The sequence below is a fragment of the Choloepus didactylus genome, chromosome 15, assembly GCF_015220235.1.
Source record: "Choloepus didactylus isolate mChoDid1 chromosome 15, mChoDid1.pri, whole genome shotgun sequence".
Taxonomy (NCBI): Eukaryota; Metazoa; Chordata; class Mammalia; order Pilosa; family Megalonychidae; genus Choloepus; species Choloepus didactylus.
In genome coordinates, this window is record NC_051321.1 from 50700552 (window position 1) to 50714870 (window position 14319).

Here is a 14319-nt window from a genome sequence, read left to right on the forward strand (position 1 = left end):
TGTATACATCTGGCAAAATGATAGCCATGAGAGTAATTATTGACGCCTACGTTGTGCTAAAAGCTTTATATAAGTTGTCATCAATAGCCCTATAAATTCACTCCTATTTTAGAGATAGGACTTGGGAATTTTGAGAGATTAAATAACTTGTCCGAATTCAAAGACACAACCTGTGACAGAGTTTGCATTCAAATCCAGGATACTATAAGGCAAACATATCCAAAAATGGGTTGATTGCTGCTATTCTTTTATCTCAACTCTGAGACAAGTAGGGGAGTCCTCCTGGGCATTATGTGTGGAAAACAAAACAGATGAAATATTGTTATACCATGAAAACAGACTTGAAAATACAGAAATGTCAAAATTACAGACCAAAGATAAATACATGATAAGGGAGTCAACTCAAAAAGTGGAGAGAAATGGACTTTTGATTAGAGACATTTACTTGAAAATAGAGTTATGCAGAAAATATTGGACCCATTCTTATAAATTTCCAAATGGAGCAGACATTCATGTAAAATAAACAATAAAACAATTCAAGTGCTAATAATACATGAAAATGTGGATAAATTTCACTCCAATGTGAGAATGAGCAAATCTTTCCTAACTATGACTCAAAACTGAAAAACAATCAGGGAAAAGAGAGGTATCTTTGCATTAAAATATTTGCATGGATCCTCACTCCCATCCATGACCCTTGGCAACCAATAATCTGTTCTCCGTTTCTATAATTTTCTCTTCTTAAGAATATTCTAGCATCCTGTTAAATAAAACTCTAGAGAGGCGGGGCAAGATGGCAGACTGGTGAGCTGTATGTTTTAGTTACTCCTCCAGGAAAGTAGGTAGAAAGCCAGGAACTGCGTGGACTGGACACCACAGAGCAATCTGACTTTGGGCATACTTCATATAACACTCATGAAAACGTGGAACTGCTGAGATCAGTGAAATCTGTAAGTTTTTGTGGCCAGGGGACCCGCGCCCCTCCCTGCCAGGCTCAGTCCCGTGGGAGGAGGGGCTGTCAGCTCTGGGAAGGAGAAGGGAGAACTGCAGTGGCAGCCCTTATCGGAAACTCATTCTGCTGATCCAAACTCCAACCATAGATAGACAGAGACCAGACACCAGAGAATCTGAGAGCAGCCAGCCCAGCAGAGAGGAGACAGGCATAGAAAAAAAACAACACGAAAAACTCCAAAATAAAAGCGGAGGATTTTTGGAGTTCTGGTGAACATAGAAAGGGGAAGGGCAGAGATCAGGCCTGAGCTCAGGCCCTGAGGTGCATATGCAAATCCCGAAGAAAAGCTGATCTCTCTACCCTGTGGACCTTTCCTTAATGGCCCTGGTTGCTTTGTCTCTTAGCATTTCAATAACCCATTAGATCTCTGAGGAGGGCCCTTTTTTTTTTTTTTTTTTTTAATCCTTTTTTCTTTTTCTAAAACAATTACTCTAAGAAGCCCAATACAGAAAGCTTCAAAGACCTGCAATTTGGGCAGGTCAAGTCAAGAGCAGAACTAGGAGAGCTCTGAGACAAAACGCAATAATCCAGTGGCTGAGAAAATTCACTAAACACCACAACTTCCCAAGAAAAGGGGGGTGTCTGCTCACAGCCATCATCCTGGTGGACAGGAAACACTCCTGCCCATCGCCAGCCCCATAGCCCAGAACTGCCCCAGACAACCCAGTGTGACGGAAGTGCTTCAAATAACAGGCACACACCACAAAACTGGGCGTGGACATTAGCCTTCCCTGCAACCTCAGCTGATTGTCCCAAGTTGGGAAGGTAGAGCAGTGTGAATTAACAAAGCCCCATTCAGCCATCATTTCAGCAGACTGGGAGCCTCCCTATACAGCCCAGCAGCCCAGAACTGCCCTGGGGGGACGGCACTCACCTGTGACATAGCACAGTCATCCCTCAACAGAGGACCAGGGGGTGCACGGCCTGGAAGAGGGGCCCACTTGCAAGTCTCAGGAGTCATACGCCAATACCAAGGACTTGTGGGTCAGTGGCAGAGACAAACTGTGGCAGGACTGAACTGAAGGATTAGACTATTGCAGCAGCCTTAAAACTCTAGGATCACCAGGGAGATTTGATTGTTAGAGCCACCCCCCCCTCCCTGACTGCCCAGAAACACACCCCATATACAGGGCAGGCAACACCAACTACACACACAAGCTTGGTACACCAATTGGACCCCACAAGACTCACTCCCCCACTCACCAAAAAGGCTAAGCAGGGGAGAACTGGCTTGTGGAGAACAGGTGGCTCGTGGACGCCACCTGCTGGTTAGTTAGAGAAAGTGTACTCCACGAAGCTGTAGATCTGATAAATTAGAGATAAGGACTTCAATTGGTCTACAAATCCTAAAAGAACCCTATCAAGTTCAGCAAATGCCACGAGGCCAAAAACAACAGAAAATTATAAAGCATATGAAAAAACCAGATGATATGGATAACCCAAGCCCAAGCACCCAAATCAAAAGATCAGAAGAGACACAGCACCTACAGCAGCTACTCAAAGAACTAAAGATGAACAATGAGACCATAGTACGGGAGACAAAGGAAATCAAGAAGAACCTAGAAGAGCATAAAGAAGACATTGCAAGACTAAATAAAAAAAATGGATGATCTTATGGAAATTAAAGAAACTGTTGACCAAATTAAAAAGATTCTGGACACTCATAGTACAAGACTAGAGGAAGCTGAACAATGAATCAGTGACCTCGAAGATGACAGAATGGAAAATGAAAGCATAAAAGAAAGAATTGGGAAAAAAATTGAAAAAATCGAAATGGACCTCAGGGATATGATAGATAATATGAAACGTCCAAATATAAGACTCATTGGTGTCCCAGAAGGGGAAGAAAAGGGTAAAGGTCTAGGAAGAGTATTCAAAGAAATTGTTGGGGAAAACTTCCCAAATATTCTAAACAACATAAATACACAAATCATAAATGGTCAGCGAACCCCAAATAGAATAAATCCAAATAAACCCACTCTGAGACATATACTGATCACGCTGTCAAACACAGAAGAGAAGGAGCAAGTTCTGAAAGCAGCAAGAGAAAAGCAATTCACCACATACAAAGGAAACAGCATAAGTCTAAGTAGTGACTACTCAGCAGCCACCATGGAGGCAAGAAGGCAGTGGCATGATATATTTAAAATTCTGAGTGAGAAAAATTTCCAGCCAAGAATACTTTATCCAGCAAAGCTCTCCTTCAAATTTGAGGGAGAGCTTAAATTTTTCACAGACAAAGAAATGCTGAGAGAATTTGCTAACAAGAGACCTGCCCTACTGGAGATACTAAAGGGAGCCCTACAGACACAGAAACAAAGAAAGGACAGAGAGACTTGGAGAAAGGTTCAATACTAAAGAGATTCGGTATGGGTACAATAAAGGATATTAATAGACAGAGGGGAAAAATATGACAAACATAAACCAAAGGATAAGATGGCTGATTCAAGAAATGCCTTCACGGTTATAACGTTGAATGTAAATGGATTAAACTCCCCAATTAAAAGATATAGATTCGCAGAATGGATCAAAAAAAATGAACCATCAATATGTTGCATACAAGAGACTCATCTTAGACACAGGGACACAAAGAAACTGAAAGTGAAAGGATGGAAAAAAATATTTCATGCAAGCTACAGCCAAAAGAAAGCAGGTGTAGCAATATTAATCTCAGATAAAATAGACTTCAAATGCAGGGATGTTTTGAGAGACAAAGAAGGCCACTGCATACTCATAAAAGGGGCAATTCAGCAAGAAGAAATAAAAATCGTAAATGTCTATGCACCCAATCAAGGTGCCACAAAATACATGAGAGAAACACTGGCAAAACTAAAGGAAGCAATTGATTTTTGCACAATAATTGTGGGAGACTTCAACACATCACTCTCTCCTATAGATAGATCAACCAGACAGAAGACCAATAAGGAAATTGAAAACCTAAATAATCTGATAAATGAATTAGATTTAACAGACATATACAGGACATTACATCCCAAATCACCAGGATACACATACTTTTCTAGTGCTCACGGAACTTTCTCCAGAATAGATCATATGCTGGGACATAAAACAAGCCTCAATAAATTTAAAAAGATTGAAATTATTCAAAGCACATTCTCTGACCACAATGGAATACAATTACAAGTCAATAACCATCAGAGACTTAGAAAATTCAAAAATTCCTGGAGGTTAAACAACACACTCCTAAACAATCAGTGGGTTAAAGAAGAAATAGCAAGAGAAATTGCTAAATATATAGAGACGAATGAAAATGAGAACACAACATACCAAAAACTATGGGATGCAGCAAAAGCAGTGCTAAGGGGGAAATTTATAGCACTAAACGCATATATTAAAAAGGAAGAAAGAGCCAAAATCAAAGAACTAATGGATCAACTGAAGAAGCTAGAAAATGAACAGCAAACCAATCCTAAACCAAGTAGAAGAAAAGAAATAACAAGGATTAAAGCAGAAATAAATGACATAGAGAACAAAAAAACAATAGAGAGGATAAATATCACGAAAAGTTGGGTCTTTGAGAAGATCAACAAGATTGACAAGCCCCTAGCTAGACTGACAAAATCAAAAAGAGAGAAGACCCATATAAACAAAATAATGAATAAAAAGGTGACATAACTGCAGATGCTGAAGAAATTAAAAAAAATTATAAGAGGATACTATGAACAACTGTATGGCAACAAACTGGATAATGTAGAGGAAATGGACAATTTCCTGGAAACATATGAACAACCTTGACTGACCAGAGAAGAAATAGAAGACCTCAACCAACCCATCACAAGCAAAGAGATCCAATCAGTCATCAAAAATCTTCCCATAAATAAATGCCCAGGGCCAGATGGCTTCACAGGGGAATTCTACCAAACTTTCCAGAAAGAACTGACACCAATCTTACTCAAACTCTTTCAAAACATTGAAGAAAATGGAACACTACCTAACTCATTTTATGAAGCTAACATCAATCTAATACCAAAACCAGGCAAAGATGCTACAAAAAAGGAAAACTACCGGCCAATCTCCCTAATGAATATAGATGCAAAAATCCTCAACAAAATACTTGCAAATCGAATCCAAAGACACATTAAAAAAATCATACACCATGACCAACTGGGGTTCATTGCAGGCATGCAAGGATGGTTCAACATAAGAAAATCAATGTATTACAACACATTAACAAGTCAAAAGGGAAAAATCAATTGATCATCTCAATAGATGCTGAAAAAGCATTTGACAAAATCCAACATCCCTTTTTGATAAAAACACTTCAAAAGGTAGGAATTGAAGGAAACTTCCTCAACATGATAAAGAGCATATATGAAAAACCCACAGCCAGCATAGTACTCAATGGTGAGAGACTGAAAGCCTTCCCTCTAAGATCAGGAACAAGACAAGGATGCCCGCTGTCACCACTGTTATTCAACATTGTGCTGGAAGTGCTAGCCAGGGCAATCCGGCAAGACAAAGAAATAAAAGGCATCCAAATTGGAAAAGAAGAAGTAAAACTGTCATTGTTTGCAGATGATATGATCTTATATCTAGAAAACCCTGAGAAATCGACGATACAGCTACTAGAGCTAATAAACAAATTTAGCAAAGTAGCGGGATACAAGATTAATGCACATAAGTCAGTAATGTTTCTATATGCTAGAAATGAACAAACTGAAGAGACACTCAAGAAAAAGATACCATTTTCAATAGCAACTAAAAAAATCAAGTACCTAGGAATAAACTTAACCAAAGATGTAAAAGACCTATACAAAGAAAACTACATAACTCTACTAAAAGAAATAGAAGGGGACCTTAAAAGATGGAAAAATATTCCATGTTCATGGATAGGAAGACTAAATGTCATTAAGATGTCAATTCTACCCAAACTCATCTACAGATTCAATGCAATCCCAATCAAAATTCCAACAACCTACTTTGCAGACTTGGAAAAGCTAGTTATCAAATTTATTTGGAAAGGGAAGATGCCTCGAATTGCTAAAGACACTCTAAAAAAGAAAAACGAAGTGGGAGGACTTACACTCCCTGACTTTGAAGCTTATTATAAAGCCACAGTTGTCAAAACAGCATGGTACTGGCACAAAGATAGACATATAGATCAATGGAATCGTATTGAGAATTCGGAGATAGACCCTCAGATCTATGGCCGACTGATCTTTGATAAGGCCCCCAAAGTCACTGAACTGAGTCATAATAGTCTTTTCAACAAATGGGGCTGGGAGAGTTGGATATCCATATCCAAAAGAATGAAAGAGGACCCCTACCTCACCCCCTACACAAAAATTAACTCAAAATGGACCAAAGATCTCAATATAAAAGAAAGTACCATAAAACTCCTAGAAGATAATGTAGGAAAACATCTTCAAGACCTTGTATTAGGCGGCCACTTCCTAGACTTTACACCCAAAGCACAAGCAACAAAAGAGAAAACAGATAAATGGGAACTCCTCAAGCTTAGAAGTTTCTGCACCTCAAAGGAATTTCTCAAAAAGGTAAAGAGGCAGCCAACTCAATGGGAAAAAATTTTTGGAAACCATGTATCTGACAAAGGACTGATGTCTTGCATGTATAAAGAAATCCTACAACTCAATGACAATAGTAGAGTCGGCCCAATTATAAAATGGGCAAAAGATATGAAAAGACAGTTCTCTGAAGAGGAAATACCAATGGCCAAGAAACACATGAAAAAATGTTCAGCTTCACTGGCTATTAGAGAGATGCAAATTGAGACCACAATGAGATACCATCTAACACCGGTTAGAATGGCTGCCATTAAACAAACAGGAAACTACAAATGCTGGAGGGGATGTGGAGAAATTGGAACTCTTATTCATTGTTGGTGGGACTGTGTAGTGGTTCAGCCACTCTGGAAGTCAGTCTGGCAGTTCCTTAGAAAACTAGATATAGAGTTACCGTTCGATCCAGCGATTGCACTTCTCGGTATATACCCGGAAGATCGGAAAGCAGTGACACGAACAGATATCTGCACGCCAACGTTCATAGCAGCATTATTCACAATTGCCAAGAGATGGAAACAGCCCAAATGTCCTTCAACAGATGAGTGGATAAATAAAATGTGGTATATACACACGATGGAATACTACGCGGCAGTAAGAAGGAACGATCTGGTGAAACATATGACAACATGGATGAACCTTGAAGACATAATGCTGAGCGAAATAAGCCAGGCACAAAAAGAGAAATATTATATGCTACCACTAATGTGAACTTTGAAAAATGTAAAACAAATGGTTTATAATGTAGAATGTAGGGGAACTAGCAATAGAGAGCAATTAAGGAAGGGGGAACAATAATCCAAGAAGAACAGTTAAGCTATTCAACGATCTGGGGATGCCCAGGAATGACTATGGTCTGTTAATTCCTGATAGATATAGTAGGAACAAGTTCACAGAAATGTTGCTATATTAGGTAACTTTCTTGGGGTAAAGTAGGAACATGTTGGAAGTTAAGCAGTTATCTTAGGTTAGTTGTCTTTTTCTTACTCCCTTGTAATGGTCTCTTTGAAATGTTCTTTTATTGTATGTTTGTTTTCTTTTTAACTTTTTTTTTCATACAGTTGATTTAAAAAAGAAGGGAAAGTTAAAAAAAAAAAAGAAAAACAAGGAAAAAAAGATGTAGTGCCCCCTTGAGGAGCCTGTGGAGAATGCAGGGGTATTCGCCTACCCCACCTCCATGGTTGCTAACATGACCACAGACATAGGGGACTGGTGGTTTGATGGGTTGAGCCCTCTACCATAGGTTTTACCCTTGGGAAGATGGTTGCTGCAAAGGAGAGGCTAGGCCTCCCTATGGTTGTGCCTAAGAGCCTCCTCCCGAATGCCTCTTTGTTGCTCAGATGTGGCCCTCTCTCTCTGGCTAAGCCAACTTGAATGGTGAAATCACTGCCCTCCTCCCTACGTGGGATCAGACACCCAGGGGAGTGAATCTCCCTGGCAACGTGGAATATGACTCCCGGGGAGGAATGTAGACCTGGCATCATGGGATGGAGAACATCTTCTTGACCAAAAGGGGGATGTGAAAGGAAATGAAATAAGCTTCAGTGGCAGAGAGATTCCAAAAGGAGCCGAGAGGTCACTCTGGTGGGCACTCTTACGCACACTTTAGACAACCCTTTTTAGGTTCTAAAGAATTGGGGTAGCTGGTGGTGGATACCTGAAACTATCAAACTACAACCCAGAACCCATGAATCTCGAAGACAATTGTATAAAAATGTAGCTTATGAGGGGTGACAATGGGACTGGGAAAGCCATAAGGACCACACTCCACTTTGTCTAGTTTATGGATGGATGAGTAGAAAAATAGGGGAAGGAAACAAACAGACAAAGGTACCCAGTGTTCTTTTTTACTTCAATTGCTCTTTTTCACTCTAATTATTATTTTTGTTATTTTTGTGTGTGTGCTAATGAAGGTGTCAGGGATTGATTTGGGTGATGAATGCACCACTATGTAATGGTACTGTAAACAATCGAAAGTACGATTTGTTTTGTATGACTGCGTGGTATGTGAATATATCTCAATAAAATGAAGATTAAAAAAAAAAAAAAGAATATTCTATAAACGGAATCTTAAACTATGTAACCATTTTAGGTTGGCTTTGTTTTATTCCCCTCAGCAAAATCCCCTTGTAATTGTCACAGATATCAACAGTTTGTTCCTTTTTATTGATGAGTGGGGATTTCATGGCATGGGTGAACCACAGTTTGTCCATTCATTCCTTTGACTGACATTTGGGTTGTTTCCAATTCAGGTCTATTATAAGTAAAGTTAATATGAATGCTCTTGTACTAGATTTTGTGTGAATATAATTTTAATTTCTCTGGGATAAATATTCAGGAGTGCATTACTGGGTTGCATTATAGTTGCATGTTTAATTTTTCTTGGAAATTGCAGGACTGGTTCCCGGAGTGACTGTGCCATTTTACATTCCCATCAGCAGTTTCTCTGCCTCTCACCAGCATTTAGTGTTACCACTATTTTTTATTTTAGCCATCTGATAGGTATATATCATATCTTAGTGTGGCTATGATTTGTATTTCTTTAGTGACTGGTGACATTGAACATCTATTCATGTGATTAATTCCATCTGTGTACCCTAATTGGTGAAATGTCTGTTCATGTTTTAGTACATTTTCTAATTGGGTTATTCATTTTTTAATGCTGAGTTTTAGGAGTTCTTTGTATGTTCTAGATACTAGTCCTTTGTTTGATATGTGGTTGGTAAATATTTTCTCCAAGTTGGTAGTTTGTCTTTTCATATCTTAACTGGGTATTTCTCAGAACAAATTTTTTTTTTTAATTTTAATGAGGTCCAATTTATCAGTTTTTAATTTTATTGATGGTGTTTTTGGTGACAAGTGTAAGAACTCTTTCCCTAGCACTTTATTCTGGTGATGTTCTCTTATGTCCTTTCAAAATATTCATAGTTTCCTATTTTATATTTAAGTCAGTGGTCCATTTTGAGCTCATATTTGTATAAAATGTGAGGTTTAGGTTGATATTCATTTGTCTGTGGATATCTTATTTCCTGAGCATAATTTGTTGAAAGGCTGTTCTTCCTCCATTGAATTGTTTTTGTGTCTTTGTCAAAAATTAGTTGGGTTTCTAATGGGTATGGGGTTTCTTCTTGGGGTGATGAAAATGTTCTAGGAAGAATTAGATGTGATGGTGCTTACATAACCCTGAATATACTAAAAGTGTACATCAGTAAAAATGTTATATAAAAATGAAAAAAAAAAAAATATTTGCATGACAAAACATGATAAACTAAATAGAGAAGTGAAAAACTGGGAAAACATTTGCAATATTTACAAAACATCCATATCCCCAACATATATGGATATTTAAAATTAGAGAAGGAAAAGACCAATAATAAATTTAAAAAATTGGGTGAGGAAGAAGAGAAACTAGAGAACTCACAGAAAGAGAAATGCAAATGGCTCTTAACAGCACAAAAGAATGCTCAACTTTACAAATAATAAGAAAAATTCAAATCAAATCTACACTGAGATTCCATTTCTCACTCAATTAGCAAAGTCCAAGTTGGACACTGGACCATTAGCAAGGCTGTAAGAAACCAGGCACTCTCGGAAATTGCTGGATTTAATTTAAAAAATGTTACAAAATCTATTTTGGGGATTTGGCATAAACTAACAAAATTATATTCATATGTACTCTTTGACTCAGAAATCCTATTTCTAGGAGGCTTTTGCATTATAGTAACAAAAGATAAGAAATGATCTAAATATCCATCACTAGTGGTCTGGCTGAATAAATGAAGGTACATCCTGAAATGGACTATAATTCAAATGTAAAAATGAATACCTTTACCCATCACTATATAATTTTCTTCAGATACATTAAAGGAAAAACAAATTTGGAGAAAAGTATACATAGCATGCTAATTTTTAAATTAAGGGGTATATGCAAAATTTATATAAACATAGGTAAGCAAATATGTATTTATATAAATGTATTGATATTAAAAAGGGAATACACGTGGATATTTTTGTCATTTAAAAAAATTATTTATAAACACTCTATATCAACCAAACATACACTCCTCCTTCTTCCTCTCCCCATCTCCTGGTAACTTATAACCTACTTTCTATCTCTGCAAATGTGCTATTTCCAGAAATCTCTCATAAGTGACCTCATACAATATTGTCCTTATGTGTCTTGCTTATTTCACTGAATGTATGCATAACTTTTAAAAATGAAAGATAAACCATAACATCAAAAATAGGTTACACATGGCAGAAAGAGGGAATCAGTGAGGGCAGGTATTGAAGTTAGAGTTCATTGACTATACCACTTGTTTTGTGAATTTAATTTTGGATCCATATAAATATTATATATTATTATATTAAAATTAATTTAAAAAGATCTTAACAAATAAAAAAGTAAAACAAATCAAACCAATGTAACCATGTTTTCATTCACTTGGTGGTATAAGCACACACAGAAAAGAACTATCCCAGTTACCTTTAAAAGATAGTAACTTAACATCACATCCTCAGTGGAATACAGCCTAAAAACAATAGACACTCAAAAAATTTTTTAATTGTGTACAATAATCACATCTTTGGTGGTAGTGTTAATGTTGGTATTCTAAGATGATTATGGGAGTATATTGGGATACATAAAATTAGTGTTACAATAATAAATTATATACATATTTAATAAATAGTATGTGGTATTCTAATTCTATTCTTTTCAGTGTTGAAATATGAATTCTTGGCAAGGGAAGTAAGGAGAACAAAATATAAGATTAAAGAGTAAAATAAAAAATGACATAGTATTGAACTTGAATTTGTAATTAAGTATGAACTCAGGATGCACTTTATCTTAAGAAATAAAAATATACTCCCTAGTTCTGAATGATAAAGAACTAGAAACAATGATCAATTTAGTAACACTGAACATCCTTAGGGTTCAGATGCACTTTTGAGCTATCATTTACAACTAAGTGTAATCAAGGTTTCTAAAAGTAATTCCTAATTCCAGGTTCAGGGCAGAAAATGAATAACATAACTGAAACATCTCATCATATCAGAAAGCAAGAAAGCTACACGAGATTAGTAATCTAGTATCAAAAGTTCTCAGAAGCCAACAGGAAGAAGGGCAAGTTAAGGATCAAAAAGGTTAATAATATCTGCAATGAATTAAAATAAGTCAAATGTGTTTCACTTCATACATTCATAATGAGGTCTTTAATGCAGTAATGCCTTATTGATCATCTCTGGAGTGTGTTAGAGAAACATTTTCAAGATTTCAAAAAATACCATGCACTTTCTGCTTTTTCCTTGGGACCTGTAATACTGGGTAGACCAATAATAGATAAACGAAGCTTTTCTTTATGAAATTATTCAAGCTAATAATGGTAGAATGCATGACAATTAGAATGCTATCATTTGCAACCTCTTAATGAGATTAACGGATCACAACATTAAGCACAATACATGCTAACATCACAAAAAGAGAAACAACCACATATTTCTTGCCTCTCAATGGAATAATTAACTCAACAGTACCGATGAAATAGGTTTGGAAAAAAATGCCTGAATCTGGTTAAGCTTCTAGATTTATAGAAAATACAGGGACAGAAACATGTAAAATGATACCAAGGGGAGCACAAATCCAGACTCTGGAAAACTCCCCAAACAAAAAAAAAACACTTGATTTTTCAAGAAATAAGTTATAAGGGAAATAGTAAAAGGAAATGGAGTCTGTATAGATTAAAAGAGACTTATGAGACCTGTCAATCAACCACAATATATGGACCTATATGAATTCCTATCTCCCCTATTTTCCTCCCCCAACCCAAATAAACAATAATATCCATATAATATTTGTGATATTTGTGATACAGTAATGATAAATGCTGACTGGATATTTGGTGACACTAAAGAATTATTGTTAGATATATTTTAGTTTGGCTATGATATTGTATGATGTTTTAATAGGAGTTACCTTATAGAGGTTCATAAATATTTGTGTATAAAAATGATATCTAGGATTTGCTTCAAAATAACATGAGGGAAGAAATGGATAAGAATATAGATGAAACAAGTTTGGCTAAGTATTGATAGTTCTTGAAACTTAATGAAGATTAAGGTGGCTTATTATACTACTTTCACTTCTTTTTTTCTGTTTGCTTTTTTAATAAAATTTTAAAAATTGCAATATAATTTATGGTTAGCTTTGTCTGGGTCTTTCCATAGAACTCATCAGAGTAGAATGGAGAAGGGTACATGAAAGGATAAACCAAAAACAGGGAACCTGATAGAAGTTGGTTTCAGAAAAGGTTTTCAGTTCCCAGAGAGTAACATTTATTCTAGAAGTTAACATGTATTCCATGGTTACAATGAGGGGAAAACATTGTAATCTCTCTATTTATACAGTTTTACCTCATTTAAATGTCAGTTCTATGGGGAAGCTTTTGTTATTTGATCTATGAAAAAATTAACACTCAGAGAAGTTAAATAAATGTTCTGAATTATCACAACTAGTAGGTGACTGAACCAGGATTCAAACCCAAGGCACTGAATTACATAGTTCAAACTCTTTCATATTATGCCATACATTCTGTGCTCCCAAAATTAGACACTTGGGCTCCACTGACCTTATCTTTCAGAAGGTTGATTTTTAGACATAATTATAGAATAAGGAACAAAACAGAATTATAGAATAACAGAGCAAAAGCATAACTGACAAATTAAAAATAAATCTCCTGGGACAATGACAATCGCAATTTATCTTACTTTATTCTATAAAAGTACAATGCTTTTCTGATAAGTACTAAGCACACTTAATGTTTGCATTTCCATTATGCACAAATGTTTACAGTCAAAAGATGCTGCTCCATTGAAAGTTAGTTGATTTTCTGAATTTAGATATAAAACAGCTAATAGATAGCTATATGTCCCACCATCAACATTATAAATAGTATAGTGAATTTTGGAATTATAGCTCTATTATAGTTAACTGAATTAATGGTCTTAAAAACTATCATGATTATACATACTAAGAAAATTCTACAATTCCACCATAAAGGAAACAGTAACCTAAACTAATCCATCAGAGAAAAGTTTACAGTTTTGAATTTATACTTTTTCTTTTAAATATTTACTTAAATTTTATTTTCTTATATTTGGCAGATTAGCACTCCCTATAAGAGCACAGGGTGGTTAGGGTTAGAGAAATTACAGGGGATAAAGAAATTAACTGGCTCCATGAACTGTGCTAGATTTTGGTTAAGTTTGTATAAACAAATTCCTTCTTGGTAAAATTATTTGGTATTTCATTCATCTTCTTGAATGTCTTTGGTGACACAATATAAGAAAGGAAAAGATAAATACAAGCTATGGAATGCTGGGGGAAGAAAGAGTCAGGAATGAGATATGACAAAAACAGGAGAGAGGAAAGAGATAGAACAGGGTTGTAGAAGGAACAGTTGTGAAAAATAAAACCCTGATATTTAAAGCATCTCTTGGGCAGCTTTTAATTCCCAACCTTTTTGTAATCTCAAAATAAAAAGAATAAATAACAGTTGCTGCCTCTATTATGCAACCATTTCCCATATTCAAGTTAGCATTCTTATTATTCCCACAACCTACATATATGGGGTGATAAAAAGAGCTGTATTAATATACATTCTTTCCTAAAAGGAGATTTGAATACATTCAACAACTCTGCACCTATTAACGAAATAATCTTATCACCTCTTATGCATTCTTGCCCTTTAAATTCTTACATAAATTATT

At 36.1% G+C, this 14319-nt stretch overlaps 1 protein-coding gene across 7 annotated transcripts in view; it reads right to left on the reverse strand.

Moving 5' to 3' along the window:
* The window catches only part of PCDH15 (protocadherin related 15), a 1822477-nt gene that overhangs the window by 439143 nt on the left and 1369015 nt on the right, over positions 1–14319 (reverse strand). The window lies entirely within an intron of this gene.